The following is an 11485-nucleotide window of genomic DNA, read 5'->3' on the forward strand; positions in this document are numbered from 1 at the left end:
AACTTAATACCCTGCTCCAGTTTCCTAATTAATTAAAACTGAAGCAATAAAGGAGATATCTGGCACTACATCTAGTGGCATTATATGGCTATAATGATCACCTAACACAGAGTAGCAACATGCGATAAAACAGGAAATAATTCCCTACAGAATAATCTGCACTACTTATGCATATAATGAAAAGGAGATAGTTCTCCTAGCCTCTACATCGTGATCATATGGAAAATAATAAATTACCCGAGTGTCCCGAGATCTTCGCCAAGGAAATCTCTGTAGCTGTGATTTGATTAGAAGACCACCATAAGTAGTGTGTATCAGTTAATCAATATTTAAACTAAGGTACATGTACCACAAAAGAAACCAAGTTACATGAATATCCGGTAGTTCTAACAGAAAATACACCAGCTTAATAGCTTATAATTGCAAAGGCGGAATTAGGTGTCCCAGCTAGCCACTATAATTTTGCAATCACCAGAGCAAAATTTCCTGGCCAATTAACCAACTGATGTACGTACATTTTAACAAAACAGAGCAAGTAATAGGAAGTGCATTATTATTTTGAGCTAAAGTGTATGCATATAGTACAAACACTACAGGTATATTCTGATTATTCGTGCTTTAAGCCGAAAAGAATGAACAAGAAGAAATATATATCTGAGAAAAATAGGATTATACATTTGAAAAAAATAATCTTGTCTGATAAAAAATCCATGCATGACAGGAGTACAGGCACACATATAGAGGTTTTGGTGGATACAACCCGTTCTAGCTTACAACATATACACACTGACTCTGCTCATACACAGATAGGTTCTGGTGTGTATAAATTGTTCTAGCTTACAACATATACACACAGACTCTGCTCGTACATGAGAAATACAAAACAGAGCACAAGCCTGGATTCATGTGTGTTCTTTATCTATTTGGGTTGACCAAGATATCTATGACCACCTCTAAATTCCCGTAGTAGCTTACAAATATTGTGTGTATCTATATTTCATTTAAATTGGGGTTGTTGGTTCTGAGTCAAAAAAAATCTAGTACTGGACCTGACAGACATAGGAGACTATCTCATCAAAGAACATGTACACAAAAATTTAAATCAAGCCATGTAAAAAATGAAGTTACTTTTATATTCTTCTTCTTTTTTAATTTCTTTGCTATTAGCAATCAACGATGCTCACACCCAAAAGGAAGAGGAAATTAAGGGGCCCCTGACATCATGGTTGACATATTTGTGGCGTGCACCCTGGTCTCAAATCTCAAAGATATGGATGGGTGAAAGACTATCTAAATGTAATTAAAGTCGAACATTCCAAAAAAAATTGATTTGCTAACTACAAGACCAAGGTAAAACCAAGAGCGGACCTCATGTATACCTGATAGTGCATCGGACACCAACGATGTGCAGCCAACTCTTCAGAAACCCATTGGATCCTTGGCGAGCACACACTTCTCTAAATGCTCATCTTTTAACATGGTGATCTGCTCAACATTGCAAGCCGATCTGCAATCACAAAAGCAAAGCATCAGCATTAGAATAGGAGGAGGAAGTAACTAAATCAGAGGAGACCCAAACTTTAAATCCTAATACAATAGCACACGCACACACGCGCGTGCACGCACACACACACAGACACACACACACATGTCCACACACATACACATCTTTGTCATGAACAGGATATGGGAAAATCCGATATATTACTAAAGAGTGGCAAAGGATAACCATCTACATTTAAGTGTTGCTTGTTAATTAGGCAATTTAAGAATCAGCCTTCATAAGGCAATAAGTGCCACTGAGCTACAAAAAGAACAATATTTTCCTTTTTATTAAACCAGAGAAATGATGGACCAGTTGGCTGGAGATGAAAAGAAGCACGCCAACACTTCTATGTTACAGAACTGAACGCAGAATGCAGACATTTATTCAATAATTACAGAATCAAGGATACATTGGATTTGAGGCCACAAAACAAGCCTGAAATAAACATGAAATAAAGACATAATAAACCATAGCATATCTCAACACGGGTATAACTCGCAAGACTCTGGGCATGCTTGTCACATGAGAGCAAATAAAACGACATTTTTCTGTCACAACTCCTATTTGTTAGCACCTCAAATACCAAATAAATCACAGCCAAGAAAGAAATCATTAAGTAGCTAGAGAATATACAGAACCCTCTAATAGGACAAAATTAGTGTAATCAGCAAGGTACTACCACTCTCTCCAATATGAAAGAAGAATAAATAAATCATATATGTGCACTGCCCTAGTTCTGTTCTCAAGAAATGTTAGTACACATTTTAGTGTAGAAGGAAGGGAAAACTAAATATAGGCTTAAGAAATACTATTATCTTATTATCATCACTTCTGTCCCATTCTTCAGATGATTTAAAGTCAATAGGTGCTTCAGCAGTATGCACACAACAGGACCAATTCGGCCATTATAGCAAGAATCACACACAAAAAGAGAAGTGGAAACTCCCTCAAGCAATCGCCCAAAGTCAGGTTTGGAATCTAATAGGATAAAATCAAGAAACTTCAATCTCAGACTGAAGCAAGAACCAGTATATAGGAATGATTCTTAAAATGGTGATTAATAGAAAGCACTGGCAATACAGAATGATGCCCAGTATATAGGAATATGATTACAAAAAAAGACTGAAGCAAGAACACAGGTAACAAGTGAGGTGCAGATGTGAATGAAGATTCCAAACCTGTGTGACGCCCTTGAACATAGCTTCATATACCACATTAGTATATCAACTTCAAGTCTTCACCATATTTGCCCATCAAGGTTACACGTGCCTACATCACAAGCCAAACAAACCACAAACATGAACATCTAGCTCACAATCGCATACACCTGAACAAATAATGCCTTGCTAACCTTCCAATGAAGTGGTCAACGGCTAGGAGGTGGATCCATGCGGAAGCGACAGCCATCTCGCTCACAAACACTCACCAGCTAAAGTAAAACCCCTACAGTACCAAGAAGTAGAATCATGTCACATCTAAAAACAACAGCTGCAACAATCTGCAAGTAAAACAAAGAATTACACACACTTTGGTAGAAATGCAACATATGTTGTTTGCCTTGAAGTGAAGAAAGTTTAATTTATTAAAATAACAACATGTTTCACTGAGCCCAGAGTAAGAACTATGAATTATATCACATTGTCCAAAACACCACATTTGGTATAGGTAAATTTCAAAACATCATCGCATATAGTATTAATTAGCAATGAACGATTTCTTCATATAATCTGTAAGAAAATGTGAAAAGAGCACATAGATAGAAACAATGAAGTTGAGATGAAGGTACCAAAAAAGGCATACCTAATGTGCGTAGGTAAGTTCCATTGAACCAGAAAGAGTATAACAAGTTCACTGCACGACAGAAAACACATGTGTTACGAATACTTCAATCTCCTTTGTATTGCCATATAAAAAGAGTAACAGTAGTGTGCCCACATAAAGCCAAAGCTAAGATATCTGGAAAAGGCCGAGTTGAGTAGAACAAAATGTGAAACTTGATTGCAGTTAGTATCACAAAGAATGCTTCAAGCGACCATACTTAATTTTGAACTGCTTGTCAAAATTGAGTCAAGCAAACCATGATACCGCCACAACAGATAGGGCGAAAACTCAAGCTCTTGTTATACAAAGAAATCAAATAACTGGATTCAATGATCCTTGATGATACATTGCACTTAAATTTCTGCAGAAGTCTGGGAAGGCAACTAAGTTCTGCTATGTATGGTTAGAACAAAGTCGCTCTGAGGAATTTGAATGGCCATATTTATGAATGTTCCCAAGATAAGTTTTTACATCAGTTTATTATGTCGAAAGAGAGGTGGGGCGCTGGCCAGCATCCTCTTCCAGCTCAGTGCAATACCCACAAACAGTGTACCCCTTTAGAAATAATGAACCATTACAAATGCAGCCCCAATAAAAACAGAACCATCTTCTGATAACTAAATGTGCACCTTGGCACACCCTAGTCAGGCCAGTGGAAGGTTGTGGCGATAAAAATACACGTATGAACAAACATTAAATACTGAAGATGACAAAAACAGGGAAAGATAGAACGAACAAACATAGAATGCATTTTTTTTCATTTCCTAAAACAACCAATCTAAATGAAATATTAAGCAAATCTCTGGAATGAAATTTAGAACCAAGATTTCCTGATATAACAGAAGGTCAAACTTAGGCCTTTTATGAAATAATAACTACATGCAAATATCAAACAGACAATATATCATTACCCTCCTCTATATCTTAAGAAGAAAGAGCAGATTGTATGCTTAAGTTGGAACTGAAACTGTATGCTCAATATTTCTGAAATGGCACACTCAATATGTGCCTAATCATATCTATCAAATGCCTTTGTCAAAGAAACAGGGTAAGTACTAAGTACTCGAACAGAATAGGAAAAAGGCAAGGTATCGTGATGGTACTACTCCATAAAGCAAGTTTCAATACCCTAATATCACTTTCGTAGCGGCGTGGACCAAAAAGGAAGAGGGGCCTCTTCCTCCTCGACACCTCCTCCTGTCTTCTTGCTCAACTCCGACGTGCTCAGGAGTTGGGTTCTGTAGCAGCAACGGATCTGGCAGAGGTGTCCACGGGAAAGGGTATCAGCAACATCAAAAATAATAATTACGCATCACGAAGTGGCTTAACTCTGGAGGAGCATGGTATTGGTGGTTGGCGCCATAGAATGATTGTGCAAGTTTTGCAATAAACACACCCATGGGTGACTTATAAACTGCATAACCAACTAACCAAATTGAATCATCCAACCACTCAAAGTTCTTCCAATAAATCACACTAAAATTTATGTTGCCTTATCATCTTGTCAGTCTGAAACTTATATTTTTTTTCATTAGGTGAAATTTTAACATCCTATAATCCTTCACTAAATTGCTCTTCAATAAATACTAAAACTAATTCCATAAAATTCCTAAGCAGTAGAAATACTACTTGTATGTGCTCTGAATAAATGTCAACAACTCCTCTCTCAGGCTCAATCAACTCATATGCATGTTTTTTTCTTCTCATAGTCAGATGAATACTTTCCAAATACAATATTGCCAAATTAATAGCAATCTTGATAATTAGCACACAAATATATGATACAAGATGATAAAAATTAAGAACACAGCTAGTTAAATAAAAAAAGTTTAGGAAAGGCATGAAACAAATGCTCCTGGTTGGCTAGGAAATTAGAAATTGCAAGCTTTTGCTGCAGCTTACAAGTCATGAGCAGAAAATTTAGTTTCCCTTTCCTAATCCGGCCCAATCAATACAAGAAACTGAAGTGTAAGAAAGAGATACGTAATGAGGATTAACTTCACGAAGCGAAACATATAACAAGACTACAAACAGATGGGATTTGAGTTCACGAGGAGGTTCATGGAATCGAGAAAATCCCATTACCTTCCTGCACTAATCACACCCAACAGCCGGAAATCGCAATTAGACGGTGTGGACAAGGCGCCGTTGACCTTGGCATGGCTGGTTCGTTGCCAATTGGGGAAGAGAAACCAGAGAAGATCACGCGCATGCAGCAAGCCAAGAATTAGTCGATCTGTTACCATTTTTTTCCTTTCTCAGAATCAGTCGATCTGCTACATGGGCTAACCATCAAGTACGTATAGAGGAAACAAGCCATCGGCCGGACCTGGTCCCTCTGCTCCATACGCTCAACCTCGCCACAATCTGCGCCATCAACAACACCAAGTGGTCAGTGCACGAAGATTAACCAAAGAAATTGAGCAGTGAACCAAAACAAAATTTGCCTGAGAAGGAAAAGGAGAAGAGGACGATGCAAGGCTGCACCTCATGGCCAGCGGGAAGCGGAGCCGCGCGTGGGGGCGAGAGAGGAGACGGAGAGGAGCCGCCTGAATCCACCGGAGCCGCGCCGGCGACGAAGCCGATGCCCAGCCTGAAACCCTTGCCACGGCTCAGGGTCACGAGAGAGGCCGTGCACCGTGGATCTGGCCGAACGAGAGTAAGAGGCGGAGCACCTGCCGTGTGCACGCGAGGACGACAGCGTGGATCCGGCAGGCAGGGCGAAGGAGACGGCGGAGCCAAAGCAGCGGCGCTTCTCGGCGTCCGGCCACCGAGCGGCAGGCGGCTGCCCTTGGGCTGCTTCTCGGAGGACTTGCCACGGGAGAGGAACAGGGAGGGGATGGTAGCGCGGCGGTTGCGGCTGGTCGGTGGCGGCGGAGGACGGGGAGGATGGCCGGCAGGGCGAGGGGAGGCGGGGAAGAGAGGAGTTTGGAATGGGAGGGGGCGGCGGCGGCTCCCTCGAGTGAACAGGAAGAGGGGACGAAGCCGATTGGGGAGAAACCCTATGGGTGTTGCACTTTTATACAACATAGTGAAATTACGAAAATGCCCTCGGCGGGGCACGAGAATTACGCGCGGTGGCACGAGATCTTTACCAGCAGCAGTTTTTTCGATCCGATTTCGATCCGACGGCGCAGATTCCTCCACCTATCGATCCAACGGACGAAAACGCATCAAAGGAGAGATCCAACGGCCGAGAGTCGCTAATCACTGAGGAGCCTCCGGCATCCATCCGGTTCATATCTCTTAGATAGAGATGGCTTGGTCATGGAAGAAGGCATTATGTAGAGAACGAGGAGGCGGTGGTGCCACATATCAAGGAGGCAGTGGTGCCATGGATCAATGAGATGGCACAATCCAGACCCTTGCTGACCGGTGAGTATCCCTAGGCATTGAATGACATAATGGTCATGATTCTAAAAAACTGTATCGACCAGAATCAGAAAAATAATGACAAGTTAAAAAGAACTTGTCAACTTTTGTCAAACAAACAAACTATAAAAAGCTTTATTACTTCCATCATGCACCAGAAAATGGGCACAAATAAGAGACTTTTCACTCTTCACAAAGCCAGAACCAGTCCAAGTCCCCTCCTCTATGCCTCCATGATCTCTGTCTACGTATGTTCCTTCCATCATGTGGTTTTTAATCTACATATTTTGTACATGTCAAAAACATTTTTCAAATAAAATTTAATTATTTTCTAATACACTAGAAGAATGCCCGTGCGTTGCAACGGGATATAATAAATCTTCTAATACGTTGGCTTGTGATTTACCTGTATATAATAATGTGATTGTGTAAATAAATGATCATCCCATGAATTACCTTATATTTTGATCCGATGTTTGGCAAATAATTAAAGTGGAACTGGTTCAAAAGGTTTATACCGTTAAAATGTTTGTGACATTTGTACAAAATGTTTATACCGTTAAAATGTTTTCCTCGTGACATTTTTCATGTTCTACTTGGTTGAAGGAATGGAAAACGAAGCGTCCACTTAAGGCCGAATTACTGGATAAAACATTGTTTACATTTCATGAAATGGCGTGAGGGGCTCAACGATAATGTATATTTTATTTTTTATTTTTCGGAAAAAAATCTAGGAAAAATTCAAAGAAAATTCAAAAATGGTAGATAGTTTAAAATTTTGTTAGTATTTTTCGAAAATGATATCAATTTCTAAAACCAATTTTTTTCAAAGAAAATACTCCCTCCGTCCCGAAAAACATGTCGCGGCGGCATTTTTGCAAAAAAAAACCTCTCGTTTTTCCCGACCAAGCCCGCGCTCCTCGTCCTCCTCCTCCGACAGAAGCAGCAGCTGCGCTAGTCTCCGTCGCCACTGCTTCGCTGCTCTCGCCGCCGAAGCTCCCCTTCTCCCCCGCTCTCCTGCCGCCGCTGCTCCCCTGCTCCCCCGCTCTCCCGCCACAGCTGCCTCCTGCTCCGCCGCCGCAGCTACCGCTCGCCTGCCTCCCCAAGCTCCCCCTTTCTCAAAAAAATCCTTGATTTGGATCCCATGTTAGTCCAACCCACAGCTACCGCCGCGCTCTGCTTCAGCTGCGTCGGAACTGCCGTCGGAGAGCCCGCAGGCGCCGGATACGGGCCACCAACAACAACCTAAAGGCTGACGAGCAGCCGGGTGTCGTCCTCGCCGTCGACGACGACGGTGCCGCCGACGTCGCGAAGCGAGGGAGAGATCCTCTAGTCGGCCAACATCAAGAGCTTGCGGGCCTCCTCGGCGCCCCTGCCTCGTCGCGGGCTCGGCACACCGCAGCTCTTCTTGGCCATTTCTCCCTGGCTTGACTGGTTGCGGCGCGGGAGAAGGCCGAGGCCGCGCTCGCTGAGGGGGGCGCCGTGCGGGCGGAGGCCCGTTTCACCAAGGTCCGTGCGTGCTTGCTCTGGTTCCTCTCTCCCCAAAACGCCATGGACAAAACTGCAGCTCTCTGCTTGCTATTCTGATTTAAAAATGACTATGACTTGTTTGTGCTGCAGAGCATCGCCATGGACTGAGTCATTCTTTTCAGCCGGCGGCCAATCTTTACATCTTGTACTGACAGAGAATGTGTTGTAAAGGTGGGCTGCATCTGGCCTGCGGAGGCAGGTCTGCTCCCCCTTGCTGAATTTGCCTGGAGAACTAGCTAGCCTCTCAGTTCTGACAGTGTAAATGGATTTACTCTGATGAGTGATGGTTTGGTCGCAATTGTGCAGGTGTAAGGCGAGAATAGCGATTGGGGATACTACTGGCGCCCTCGCAGACGCCGAGGAAGCGATAAGGATAGCTCCCAAATTTCCTCAGGTAAATGAACTCCATGTCTTGTTCATAATATTAAATCCTTAGCTAGCTGTGGCGTATTGTTGCGAATTGGATAGTTTAGTGTGGCCAATTTCTGTCACAAACCTGTGCAAATAAGCTTTGCGTTAACTGAAGAAAGCCAGGATGGGTACCTAGTGCAGTGAAGTGAACTGAAAAAAACCATTCAGTATGCTTGATCATGAGTGATGAGTCCATGACTGGTTAGGGGTTCAAGGTTGCAGCTCGTTGTAGAGACAGACATAAACTGATCTCTGTAGAGACAGACACCAGTTGTTGTTAGATTTTCAAGATGGATTGCATCATCAGTTGTAGAGACAAACATCAACTTCTAGACCTGTAGAGACAGACATTACAGCTCGTATATGCCACACTAAACTTCTAGATATATGCTTGACCAAAAGGACTTACCAGTATATGCCACACTAAACTCCAACAGTATACTCCATGTGTACAGTGTACTACAGGTTTAGCATACAAAAACAAAACTGCATTCCAACAGACTTCAGTGGGTTTCTTTCTACCTAGCTTAATTAACCTTTCAGTTACTCCTCTTCACTATACCCACCAGGTAATTAATCAGTAGACTACAGTTGCTGAGAAATTAAACTACCCAAGGCTGTATATGTTTAGATCATGAAGGAGAGATGTATAAGGCTGTACTTATATACTGATAGCTAATTAAGAAGCTGGGAAATATATACTGATAGCTAATTAGCCAGGACCTTGAGATGGATTAATCCAGTGCTACTCTTCTCATTATCTAATCTATCCATGCTATGGTTGCATATTTATTTACTGTACCAAAGATGGTTTTTCTTATTTTAGCTGATCCATCCCATGTGATATGCTAGATTTTAGCATCTGTATTGATGAACCTTTGATGAAACTAAAGAAAAACTGGAAGTGTCCTTGATAGCATGAAATGGACCTCTTAACTAAATAGAAGCGATTTCTTGTCATCCACTGTCCTTTTATTTGTTCCATGCTGATAGCTTTGCTGATTTAACATTAATTAACAAAACCAAATTCAGTACTGCTCCAGCTTACTCAAAACTTTAGAACATGTTCAGTCTTCAATTAACTCCATACAACGAACTCTTGCTTTTTTTACTAAAGCTAGTTTGCAATTGCAGTAAAAGATAATCTCATACCATATCATCTACTGATGAAATGGGATTAGCAAAGGCCTTGCTTGCCTCATTAGTTGTTGTAGTTGTCAAGCAAAAATTTCAGTCCACTAACCCAAATTAATTCAAATAATTAAAATTAATCCAAATCAATTCAAATAATTCAAATAAATCCAAATAACCCAAATTAATTCAAATAACCCAGATAATTCAATTAATCCAAATAACCTAGATAATTCCAATAAATTCCAACAAGGAGTTGATATACAAGGATTAGACAAGGCATACACAAGGACATGACATAAGGGCCTCTTTGTCCCCTCTTGACACAAGATTACACAAGACATACACAAGGAGCACCTGACTACATGACATAAGGGTCTCTTTGTCCCCTCTTGACTACATTCTTTTCCTTTCTCTGGCCACTTCTTCCCTTCCCTTCCCTTTATTTTTCTTTCTTTTCCCTTCTCTAGCTAATTCTTTCCTTTCATTTTCTTTTCCTATTGCAATTTCCATTTCTTCCATAATGGCCCTAGTATCAACAACTTCCCGACTGTCGCAATATACACCAGTTATTTCCATTCCAGCATTCTGAACGCGATCCTTGTGCAAGTGGGGCAACTTATATTGATTTCCTCCTTTGTCTTTCATAACTTCAAACATAACTGCTTCTAATGTGATAAAGCTTCTGTGCAACTTGTCGGGATCGTAGTTCTCGAATTCCTCTTCCACACCCTGTACCAGTTCCTGGATGTTTGTAGGTGACCTGCAGTCGGTTAGAGACTGGAGAGAGTTATGGAAGCAGAGGTCCAAACAATTTAACTCAGGGCTATTTGGGGGCTGTTGTAGCAACCGGATGTCAAGATCAGTTTGTTCCATAGCTTCTCGAAAAGCTACATCATTGGGAAGGACATGAGGCTTTGCGTTATCCTGTTGGATGAATATTGTTGCTCCCTCATCATCGTCAGGCCACTTATCCTGAATTGCCGGGATAACCTTATTGATTAGATAATCTTTGCACACAGGCCTGGTTACTTTCACTGATGTCAACACTTTTGTTCCCTTTGTTCTGTTCTGACTTGTCCGCTTCGCCTCAGTCTCTTCGACAAATGCCCAAATGCCGATCTTCCCATCGAATTTTAGCTCCCCCTCATTGTTATATCGAGGCTTGGCAACAGCTGTTAGGAACATCACCTTCGCAATGCTGTGAGTGTTTGACACGGTGCGCTTCGGTTCAGGTTCTCCTGGAAGTACATAGTAACTATTCTTCACTCTCGTCATGTCAAACCACTTCTCATCGATGTGAACCATATTCATCATTGGTTTTAACATAGCCCGAGAAGTTGAGATCGAATTGTCACCGACCATGGACATACAAAATTTCAATCTCGCAAGCTTGTTCTCTAGCTTGAGGTGAGGCTTCACGGTGCTTGTGATGCGGTTGGGCTCATTCAACTGGAACCTCTTATGCAGGGTCGATCGGGCCACACCTAGAGACCGTGCCAGAGATCGAATTGTTCTTCTCTTATTCAGTGGGATTGTTGAGGTCCTCTCTAGATCTAGCTCCTTTCTCTTTAGGCCGAATCTTCCTGGCTTCTTGCTTGAGACATCTACTTCTTTGCTATCGGCGATTTTCTTTTTAGCCTCTTCCCAGATTCTTTCAACAGATCGTACACT

The 11485-nt window shown here is 41.8% G+C and overlaps 1 long non-coding RNA gene across 1 annotated transcript; it reads right to left on the reverse strand.

Moving 5' to 3' along the window:
* Positions 1-1514: 1514 nt before the first annotated feature.
* On the reverse strand, positions 1515-6393 carry LOC125524674. Its single transcript, XR_007290915.1, has 6 exons — positions 5855-6393; positions 5453-5734; positions 4496-4622; positions 3347-3397; positions 2898-2989; positions 1515-2815 (listed from the first exon to the last, which is right to left on the reverse strand). It is a non-coding gene; the product is annotated as an uncharacterized LOC125524674 (long non-coding RNA).
* Positions 6394-11485: the final 5092 nt, after the last annotated feature.

This window comes from Triticum urartu, chromosome 7 (genome assembly GCF_003073215.2).
Source record: "Triticum urartu cultivar G1812 chromosome 7, Tu2.1, whole genome shotgun sequence".
Classification (NCBI taxonomy): Eukaryota; Viridiplantae; Streptophyta; class Magnoliopsida; order Poales; family Poaceae; genus Triticum; species Triticum urartu.